A 10,360-nucleotide genomic window follows, 5' to 3' on the forward strand; every position below is an offset into this window, starting at 1 on the left:
CTTTTGTTTTTGAGATTACTACCGTATCACCAAGTCACTAAAAATTCATCCAACCTATTTGTTTTACAGGCCACACTGGTCTCACAAGTACTTCATCTCACTTTTGGTCTTATATTAAGCTCTGTAGTGTGGTGGAAGCGAAAGCCACCCTAATAACCTTATAATTAAAAGATGCCTTTCAATGCTTCTTAATAAGCATTTGATCGTATTTTAACGGGAAACCACAAAGACACTTCTAAGACTCTCTTGACTTTGAAGGAAGAGATTCATGCCTGGGATCCATTGTTTCGTGTCTTAATTGACATCACTTAAATCCCACAAATCATTTTCTTTATTTCACACTCTTGCACAAAGATCTTTATGATCTTCCACAAGTCTGGATCGTGGTACTAATGGCTATTTCTCAGATATACAGTTCGGTTCATTATGATGTGATGTTACATTATGTTGGGATATTACATATGAAGCGAAAAGGAAACTCAACACTTCAACGGGAACTTGAATCGTTTAAACATTAAAGAGAAGGTGAAAGGATAAGATTTTGAAAGGCGTGTGAATTTGAACTGTTTCCTTTCCTCACATCGCCTGACACGCTCAACAGACTTTTCAGATTAACAGTTGTCAAATCACGTTTTTTTAGGCGTCATGTCAGAAGATCGTACAATCATCACTCTGGATTTTTATCTCTCATGGTAATCGTATAAAGAGATTTCTTATCTTGAAACATCCCAAAAATATGACCCAATTTTTTTTTTGTTTTAACATTAACTAGCAACATAATCTCGAATATCATATTATCAAACCATGTCTCGTGTATCTCAAAAAGTCATAACAATGTATCAAATCAAAATCGATATCAAAAACATGTGGAAAATATTAGAGTATAACTCCCAGGGTAAAATTGTGGTGTGTGTCATGGCATCAACCTGAGCCATTCACCTTGCTAGCTGAAGTACCTGAAACCAAACTGAAACTGTAAGTATGAAGCTTAGTGAGCTCCCCCAAACTACCACATACCATACATCAACATAATAAACACATACTGGGCCTTGCCCACTGCATCGAACCTGATTCTGGAACTAACTAGGGTCTCGCCCTCTACATTGGACCGAAGTCTGGAACTGCATCGGATCGAAGTTCGGAACTAACTCGAAGCCTTACCCCCTGCATCAGACCTAGTCCGGAACTGCCTCAGACCGAAGTCCGGAACTGACCAGGGCCTTGCCCTCTGCATCGGACTGAAGTCCAAAACTGACTGTACATAACATAGCATAAGCATAACATATAGCATGAACACATATACTGCATACTACATCAGACCGTAGCCCAGAACACATAACACATAATCCTGCTTGAGTCACGAAGTCATCAAACATACTAACTACTGCATTGGACCAATGTCCAGAAACTACTGCTAACTAAACGGGCCGGCATTGTGGCCTTAGACCCGTTCCTATTGGAAGGAAACTCACCTCGTACGGCTAACTACTGAAATACTGATTAGGAACTGTCTGACTGCTGTTGCGGTAGCTCACCGTCTCAATTCCCATAAAAATATTTAATCAAACACTGATAAGCAATCTTAGGGTAGAATGACTATTTTACCCTCTGGTCAAGGTCTACGACCTGGTCAAGGTCAACTTGCAGTTGACCTGACTCGCCGAGTTGGGCCGCCGACTCGTCGAGTCCATATCTTTCCTTCTATTTCCCCACCCGACACTACTCATCGAGCTTGGAAAAGACTCAACGAGTTCTCCTTCTACATTAATGGCGAGTCGAACTTCAACTGACTCGCCAAGTTGTATGAACAACTCGTCGAGTTCCCCTTCAACATAAGAACACACCCAGCCCATGACTCGCCAAGTCGTATGAACAACCCGTTGAGTCCGACTACTTCCAGATCCAAGTCTTAACTCATTGATTCCTTACTCTAATCACTACACAGACTCGCTACTATTGAACCGAGAGTCAATGACTCGCGATCCGACTCGCCGAGTAAGAAGAACGACTCGCCGAGTCCTTTGCATGCAGATTCCATACAGTCGATTCTAATCAACTTTAGTGCATCCAATTCGTAGATCTAAGCTTCTGGGACTATCTGAACATGTAAAGTTGCTAACTTTACGTGTATCTAAGATGCAATGAAGCAATAACACTCAAACTTTGCTATTATGGGGGGTTATTAGACCAAAAGAAAGCCATGGCTGCCAAAAGGTGGTCTCCTTGGGCTTCTGGAGATCAAGAGAGGCTAGATATGAGATATGACTTGATCAAAAGGCTTTATCACAAATGATTTTGGGGTTTTTGAGCTTAAAACCAACAATTTGGGGACAAAATAGATCTCTTAGCACAATAATCAAGATGGAAACTTCATTACCAGAAGGGATGGCCAAAGAGGAATGTATTTTGGATCTACTTCTTCTTCCTTGAGCTCTTCTACCTTCTCCTTCTTCTCCTTGCTCCAAAATGCATGAAAAGTTCCTCCACAAGGCAAAGATCACTCACACACACTTTAAGGAGGCTAGGGTTTCGGGAATAAGTCTGTGGGAAGTGAAGGAGGCTGGGTTGGGGCTATAATGACGTTTAAATAGGGTGCAAACCCTTGAAATTAGGGTTTCATCCAGACTAGCAGACTCGCTGAGTTTGAGAATATGGACTCGTCGAGTCGCCAACTTAAACCGCATGCAAATCTCGTCTCTACTCGACGATTTGGGCTACGGACTCGTTGAGTACCCCTCAAGATTGAAAATTACTTTATTTAAATCACATACTAGAAATGGGGCGTTACACATCTTACTTTTATACTCTTACCTCTTAAAAATCCTCTCGAGCATTATACGATGATTTCACTCTACTGTTCATCTTCTTCTCTTCAAAGTTCATCAATAGCTGACTCCTCTTCAGTTCATGAACAAAGCGCACAATCCTCTCTTCTCACCATCAAACCAAATCAAAACCTAATCATTGATCTCTCTCCTTTCCATTATGATCCTTACATGCTCCAAGTGGTGGAATGCCTCAAATATTCACCACTTGTGGTTGCTCTAACTAAGGTGGAATATGTCCCGATGTTACTACTTTCTCAAGTCTACTCTACGGCAGTTTATGATAAAGTTGAGAGGATTTTCTTTGAAATATTCAATCAAAAGACGTCGATTTCAAAATCTAGATTTTGTTTGTTGCTAAGGTTAATTATCGACGACTCCATGATCAACCCAGATTCGATCACCATGACACAACTCTTTACAATGTTTTATGATATGGGTTACACTGAAGTTCCTACCACAGTGACGGAATTCAAGAAGTCTTGCCTTCCTCTATAGTGGAATGGTCTTTTTACCCTCCTCTTTAAAGGTTTACCGGAAAGGGTTGCAGGGTCTGATGGGGCAAGCAAGGCATTCATGACCCTTCTCTACGGTCTGTACCATGGGGTCAACATGAAATATGGGTCTATTCTATGGAATCAACTGGTTCAAAGCCTCAACTTAGCTTCTCGCTACTCCAAATCTCATGTAGTAAGTTTTGGACCCTAGTTACTCAGTGGGAGATGGAGAAGTTCCAAATTCCAACAATCGCAGATTCGTTGATGTCGTCAATAGCTACTTTTCACATGACATAAATTATTATCTCTGATCCTGCAAATTTTCTGTTCATTTGTTCGGAACCTGAATCCATGTACAGGTGTATTTATGGTGAAAGCAAGCTGGTGAATGAATACAAGAAGCTTCCTCCTATAGGACCGAGACAGCCCACTCTTGAAATGCAAAGCTCGCTGGATGCCGCTGATAAACCAGCGAAACAAGGGAAGAAGGTTGAACGAAAAAGCGAAAAGGAAGGTCCCTCATCAAAAGTTGCTACGCCTAAAAATCAAAAGTCTGAAAAAGCAGCTCCTTCCGTTCCTAAGAAGCGAAAGGTCGAAAAGAAGGCACAAAAGCCTAGGGATCCATCTTCAAGTGATTCTGAGTATGTTCCATCTGACCAACAACCCGACCCAGAGACAAGCGATGATGAAGCTTCTCAACATGAGAGTTCGCTCCGAGGTAATTCGTCGCCACCTTCACCGACTTATCAAGGTAACCGAACCTCACCTCCTCCTTCTCCTGCTTACTTAGCACCTATAACAATCGATCCGTGCCCTCCTCCCATCTCCTCTTCAACTACAACTACTATACCAATCCCCACTCCCTTGTTCACTGAAGTTACCATAACCACCAATTCTACAGCCGAACCTCAAGTTCATGTCAACGTATCTGATGTCGGGGCACCTACTTCAGGTATCGACACACCCATTACCTCTAAACCTCTATCTCCACCTCCCTCACACGCATCTGACATCGTTCTTGGAAGAGAGGATACGGAGTTTAATTCCTTCTACTATAGCCCCTACCGAGTTCAGAGCGATGATGATGATGATGATGCTCCTGTAACGAAGAGGCATTTAAGGGATCTTAATGAAAAGCTTGATATGTTGCTTTCTTATTCCTCTTCTACTCCCATCGAGACATACTCTGAGGATGCTATCAAGGCTGTGTTGGCAACCTTTTTCAAGGAGCATGATACCTCCCTTTCCATGCCCATCTTGATAAACTTCAGGCTGATCTTTCCTTGGAAAACAAAGTCATGGATGAAATTGCCCTCAAAACCATGAAGGTTAAGACTCAGGCCTTGAAGCTCACTCAGGCGCACAGAGAAATTGATGATCTCAAGTCCGAGCGAGCTGTCAGCAAAAGTTGTGTTACTGATGTGCATTCTATTCTTTTAAATCTCCTGGAAGCACGCAATTCAGTCCTTACTATCACTGTTCGATGACACTTGGCTGATAAGCTCAGACCAGCTCTTGACATGTTGAGCCGTATTGAAGGTGTTCCAGAGACTGTTGTCCCTCCGAAACAAGGGGGAGATGCATGTCAGGGTCAACCACAACATCCTCCAACAAGCAAACCCACTTCACTGCAGAAAGTCACCACTGAACCAAAGGGTATTGAAGCTTCGGGTTCTAGTGTGAATGAAAAAGGCAAAAAGAAAATGAGTGATAATGATGAGGAACAAATCGAAGAAAATGCTCTCAAAAGAAAGCAACATGGCCGAGAGCTTGAAGAAAAGCTTCGTATCACAGGAGAAGTAGCAGAAAAGGAAAGAAAAGTGAACGATACATTGGAACGTAGAAAATATCTATTTCCTCTGTGGTCGTTGGAGAGACTTTTAAAAGAAGCAATTGAGTCTCCGAGCACTCAGTGGCTCGAACCGGTCCTCTCGTTTGATTGCAAGAATTCAAAAGACTCCCAGTTCAACATGCTGATCACTCGAAAGGCATTCGTATTTCATTGCTTTGAGCCAACGGTTGGATTTCCCCTCTCCTGACCTGAAGGTTGATCGAGAACTTATTGACTACTATCTCGCTTTCTCTCAACCACAATACTTGACTTGGAGCGCACAAAAGATAACAACAGTCAAGGTATTGAAACCAACATCAGCACGAAGTTTTATTAATGTGAATTTCAAAGTGACCAGAGGCTCTGACATATCGGTTCATATGATTTCTCTTGCTGATTTACCAAACTTAAACCCACATGATTGGATCCTCCTGAACAACATTTTGCTGACTGATCAACAACAGTACGATCCTATCATCAATCACATCAAGCGAATGTTAGTGTGTCACATTCTTGAGGTTGCCAAGATGGATCAAGAGATCGCCTCTGCCTTAAGGGAGAAGCCTACAATTAAACCAATTAGGAAGGCAAGCGATGTCAACATGATGCGGATGGGTAAAATCGACCCAAAGTATCACACTGTCATGTTCACCAGCGCCGAAGGCCAAAAGTGCTTGTTCGCTCTTGATGACAAACACCTGTTTTTCCACCAGTTGTCTAGAGCACATTCTTGATATCATTTACAGGTGTAATCAAAGTAGTGAAGATGATAAGAAGATTTTTTCGGATATGCTTCGGTGGTACATTGACTTCTGTCAAACCCTTCTTGCCATCATACTGAAGCTATTCAAGACTGTGAAGAAATCCACCCTCCCTCAACTGAATGATCACTCACCTCAATTGACGCAAAGGGGAGATTGTTGAGTCTAGGAGTTGCGTCATTAGGCTTTTGTATTCGGTCCAATATTGTCACGGTTTGGGCATGTCCATCTATGTTTTTGTTATTAGGGTTTAGTATTTATGGTGCATGCATGCGTCGTCATTAGTACGCGTTTTGATTATTATCTCATTCATTGTATTGTAACCCTAGCACACCTCTACCGTAGAAGTTCTTTGTCGAGCTATTTAGAGGTGTTGCAGTCTTAATCATTAAAAAATTTTTTGATTCATCGTGTGTTCTTACTATTGTTTACATTTTGATTTACTTGTTAAGAATCTAAATGATCTTAAAAGAGTTTTCAACTCATCAGTGATGAAGCTGATGTTGCGCAGAGATGACATCACTTTTTTAGTGGGTTGGCTGTGACCACTCCTCACAACCTACACAATATATATTACCCTCAATTGAACACACCTTACACCCTTTTACTCTCTGATTTGATGCAGATCAAGTATAGAGTGCCCATTTTTAATCTATGCATGTATATCTCGGGGAATAGAGAAAAGATGATCATGGTGTATATCGTTGATGGTAGTGGGGCGATGGTCATGAACAGGGGAATAGAAGATGGATGATTGCAGTGTGGTGGTTTAGCGATATCAAGGTGCGTGATGTTGGACTGAATAGAACATGGATGACCTAGTTTTCTCGTGAATTTAATTCCAACGATTTCGATCCTAACACAAAAAAGCTTAAAGATGATTATGGCCTTGTGAACTTCATCATTAATCATAAAAGATATTGACAAAGGGTGAGATTTGGTGTGCGAAGGTGAAGATGCAGATTAATAACCATGATGAGAATTGTAATCGAGATTTAGAAAGCAATCATGATTATATTAATGAAAAGTAAGAACACAAGGAGTAAATATTAATCAAATCTTATGTTGATGAAGAAACTGATTACAGACTCAGTAGAGAAAAACTAATTCCTCTACTTCTAACCTCAATCCCTATTTATAGGAAACATGAGTGTACAAAAAGTATACTAAGTCCTGAACAATACGCTTCGCACAAATGAAGACTTAGTAAAATAACAAACATGCGAAACTTAAAAGCAAACACTTCAACTTTTACAATAACTAGACTCTATAATCTCCCCCTTTGTAAACAGTCGAAGCTATTCAGTTTGTGAGATTCTAAACCGCTGAGTGCATTGTTCTTCGAATTTCTGAATACCAAGTGATGATCTTTTTAAGCTCCTTTCTGTCTCCTTCATTATTCTTTGTGCAATTATTCATACGGACAATGAAATTCGTATATAGCGAAGTGGTGTATCTTTCAATCTCTGAGACTTGAAACAAAAATCTTTTAGGCTTCCCCTTGATATCTTTTCCTGCAAAAACCATGCCAAAATATTTAAGGCATATTTCCCCGTCTGCATACTTCTTTAATTCTGATTGAGGGAATGTTGATTCCCAAGGAACTGTGACTTGTCTACCACAACCTGATGCGAGTTCTTCATCAGTTACAGCCAAGCAATCATAGTAGTTATCTATGAATATCTTGATATGTGCGAAACCAAATTTGAACACATTAGTATCATATCCGTTGAATTTGTTTTCTTCCTTTTCTTACAAGATAAGATCCACTTGAATGAGATCATTTAGATTCATTAAGGGAAAGTCAGCAATGGTAAAATTGAAAGGCTTGTTATCTACTCGGATAATGAAGTATCGAAAATTTTGAAGCATGTTCTCGAACAATTCATCCTTCTTAATAGTTAGCACTTTCTTTATCTTCATCAATGACCAAACTTCATCTTGATCCTTTGCAAGTACAACATGAAATCTGATTTTCATTAAGGTGTATTCATCATCATTTTTGAACTTTTCACTGATCTTGTACTGCGCTGTGACAAATATCATTTCATTTATCGGGAAGTCAAATTGGCATCTGTCTAAATTTGCAACATCATAACTTCTTCTAGGTTTTTTCTCAAAATCATACAAGTGATTTCCCAAGACTTTGGATTCAATGGTTTCGTATGAGTACAACTTCGCAGGATCACCTTTGTTCAAATTTGGTGGATCACTTGCCATTTGCCTTCGAATGCTTTGAATTTGCCTTTGTTTTTGCATTTCTATTTCAACCTCTTCTTTCCTTTCTTCTTTTGACTTTTCATAAAGCACCTCTTTACCTTTTCCAGTATTCTCTGTATGAGGTTTCGCACTTGAACTACCTCCTTCTGTTGAACCAATTATAACTCCCTTGAGAATTGGCTTCGTGAATGGCTTTGTTGTTACTATTGTTGAAGGAATTGGTTTCGTGAGTACAGGCAGAGTTGTTTTAAGCTGAGTCGAATGTATCTTTCCAACTGTTTTCACATCTTCCTCTTTACATCCTTTTCTTTCTCCCCCTTGCACCCCTATGAAAGCAGGTGGGGCATTCTTTGGTAAAATAAGAGTAAAACTTGTAATCGGGGCCAAGGCCTTCTAAATAGCTTGCTCCAAAGTGTTAACTTTAAGCGTTAAAAATTCTGGAGTAAGAATTGATTGTTGAGAAGGCGTTGAAACACAACTTTTTAATTCAGTCGCCAACTGAATCAATTTTGTGAACTGCTCCTTAACTTCTTTGTACTTGGCTTCGATAATTGGACCAGATGATTGATAATCAGTAGCAATTTTGGTAAGTGCTGCAGCAACAACATCAACACATTTTCGCACATCCAAATTTTGTGAATTAAGCTCCTAAAGCTCTTTTTCAATCTCTTTCTTTAACTCCTCAACCTTGAAGTTCACATCTTCCCGGACCTTCTTAACATCTTGTACAAAAACAACATGTCGTTCTTTTGTAGCAATTTTCAGATCTTGTACGGCACTATCAAAAGATTTCCCTTGAGCTTGAATGCAAAGCTCATTATTCTTATCAGAATTATCAACTTTCGCAACTATTCTTTTCTCTGCAGCTTTAATCATTGTTTCAACCTCCAAACTCGATACAGAAAACTTTGTACCAGAATAAGCTTGTGATTGAATGATTGCATTCAAATTTTGATTCAGGATTTTAAATTGCTTACCTGACATAAGCATATGATCAGGAATTTCCTCCTCTTCTGAATGAAAGTGTAAAGCTTCAAATGCTCCTCCAAATCCTCCTCCTTCAGTTTCGTTATAAGATTGAGCTTGCGATGATATAAGTTGTGTTGTTTTAGGGGATTGTGAAAGAAACAATGTAGCGAAGGGATTTTGTAAAGGATGATCAAAGATTGATGATGTGGTTATATTTGTATTTGGGAAAATGAATGGTGGTAATGAAGTAGAGAAATTCTCATATGAGATTGGTAATGAAGTAGATAAAATGATTGGCATTGAAGATTCAACACTCGTGATAGGTGTCTCCGTATCAGATACGTGAACAACCATATCAGAAGTAGGTACCTCCTCATTAACTGATTTGTTAGTGACTACTTCGATTCGAATGATTGTTGTGGTGGAAATTTGCGAAGTAATGGGAAGAGAGGTTGTTACCATTGAAATAGGTGGAGTCTCAGAAACCACTTCCTCATCAGATGACTCATTTTAAATTATCATATTTCTTTTCTTGTACAACTTCTTTGTAATATGCTTCGCAACTTCTTGAGCTCTTCTTTTCTTTGACATAGGAGAAACAGGAGAGGAAATTTCTCTAAACATAGCCCTCTTACTACTCACTTCAGTTTTGTGAATAATAGGAGATGCAGTCTTCTTTTGTGACAACTTGTGTAGCTTCTTTAGGACCCCTGACTTAGTCAGGATGATCTCCTTCGCAGGTTTGGGAACAGACTCAACTTTCTCAACCTCTTCAGCCTTTGATACTTTTGGAGATTCATGTGTTTGCTCCTTTTTAGTCTTCTTCTTCTTCTTGGATGACTCACCAGTGACTTCAAGTAGAACTCCAGTTCGCACATTAGGATCAACAGTCTTCATGTATCGAACTAACACCTTGTGAGTAGAGGACACTTTGCGAAGCATTGCATCAAGAATTCTTGCAATACTTGTGAAGATATTCCCATCATCTTCAACAACTTTGGGAAATTAGTACAAAGAAAACTCTGCGACATCTTCTCCTTCAAGAACTTGAATTCCTTCTTTCGCATATACCTTTTCCAATATCAAACTCTAGTACCTTGCACAAGAAATCCCCTTATCAACACTTGTGTTTTCTAAGATTTTGTTGAATTCCTTCCAAAGTTGAGTTCCATAGTCAACATTGAGATCATAGTAAAGTCCCATAACCATTGCATAAACCTCCATTCTTCCCCTGTCTAAACCAACACTCCTTCCAGT

The sequence above is a fragment of the Lactuca saligna genome, chromosome 5 (assembly GCF_052625555.1).
Source record: "Lactuca saligna cultivar CGN05327 chromosome 5, ASM5262555v1, whole genome shotgun sequence".
NCBI lineage: Eukaryota > Viridiplantae > Streptophyta > Magnoliopsida > Asterales > Asteraceae > Lactuca > Lactuca saligna.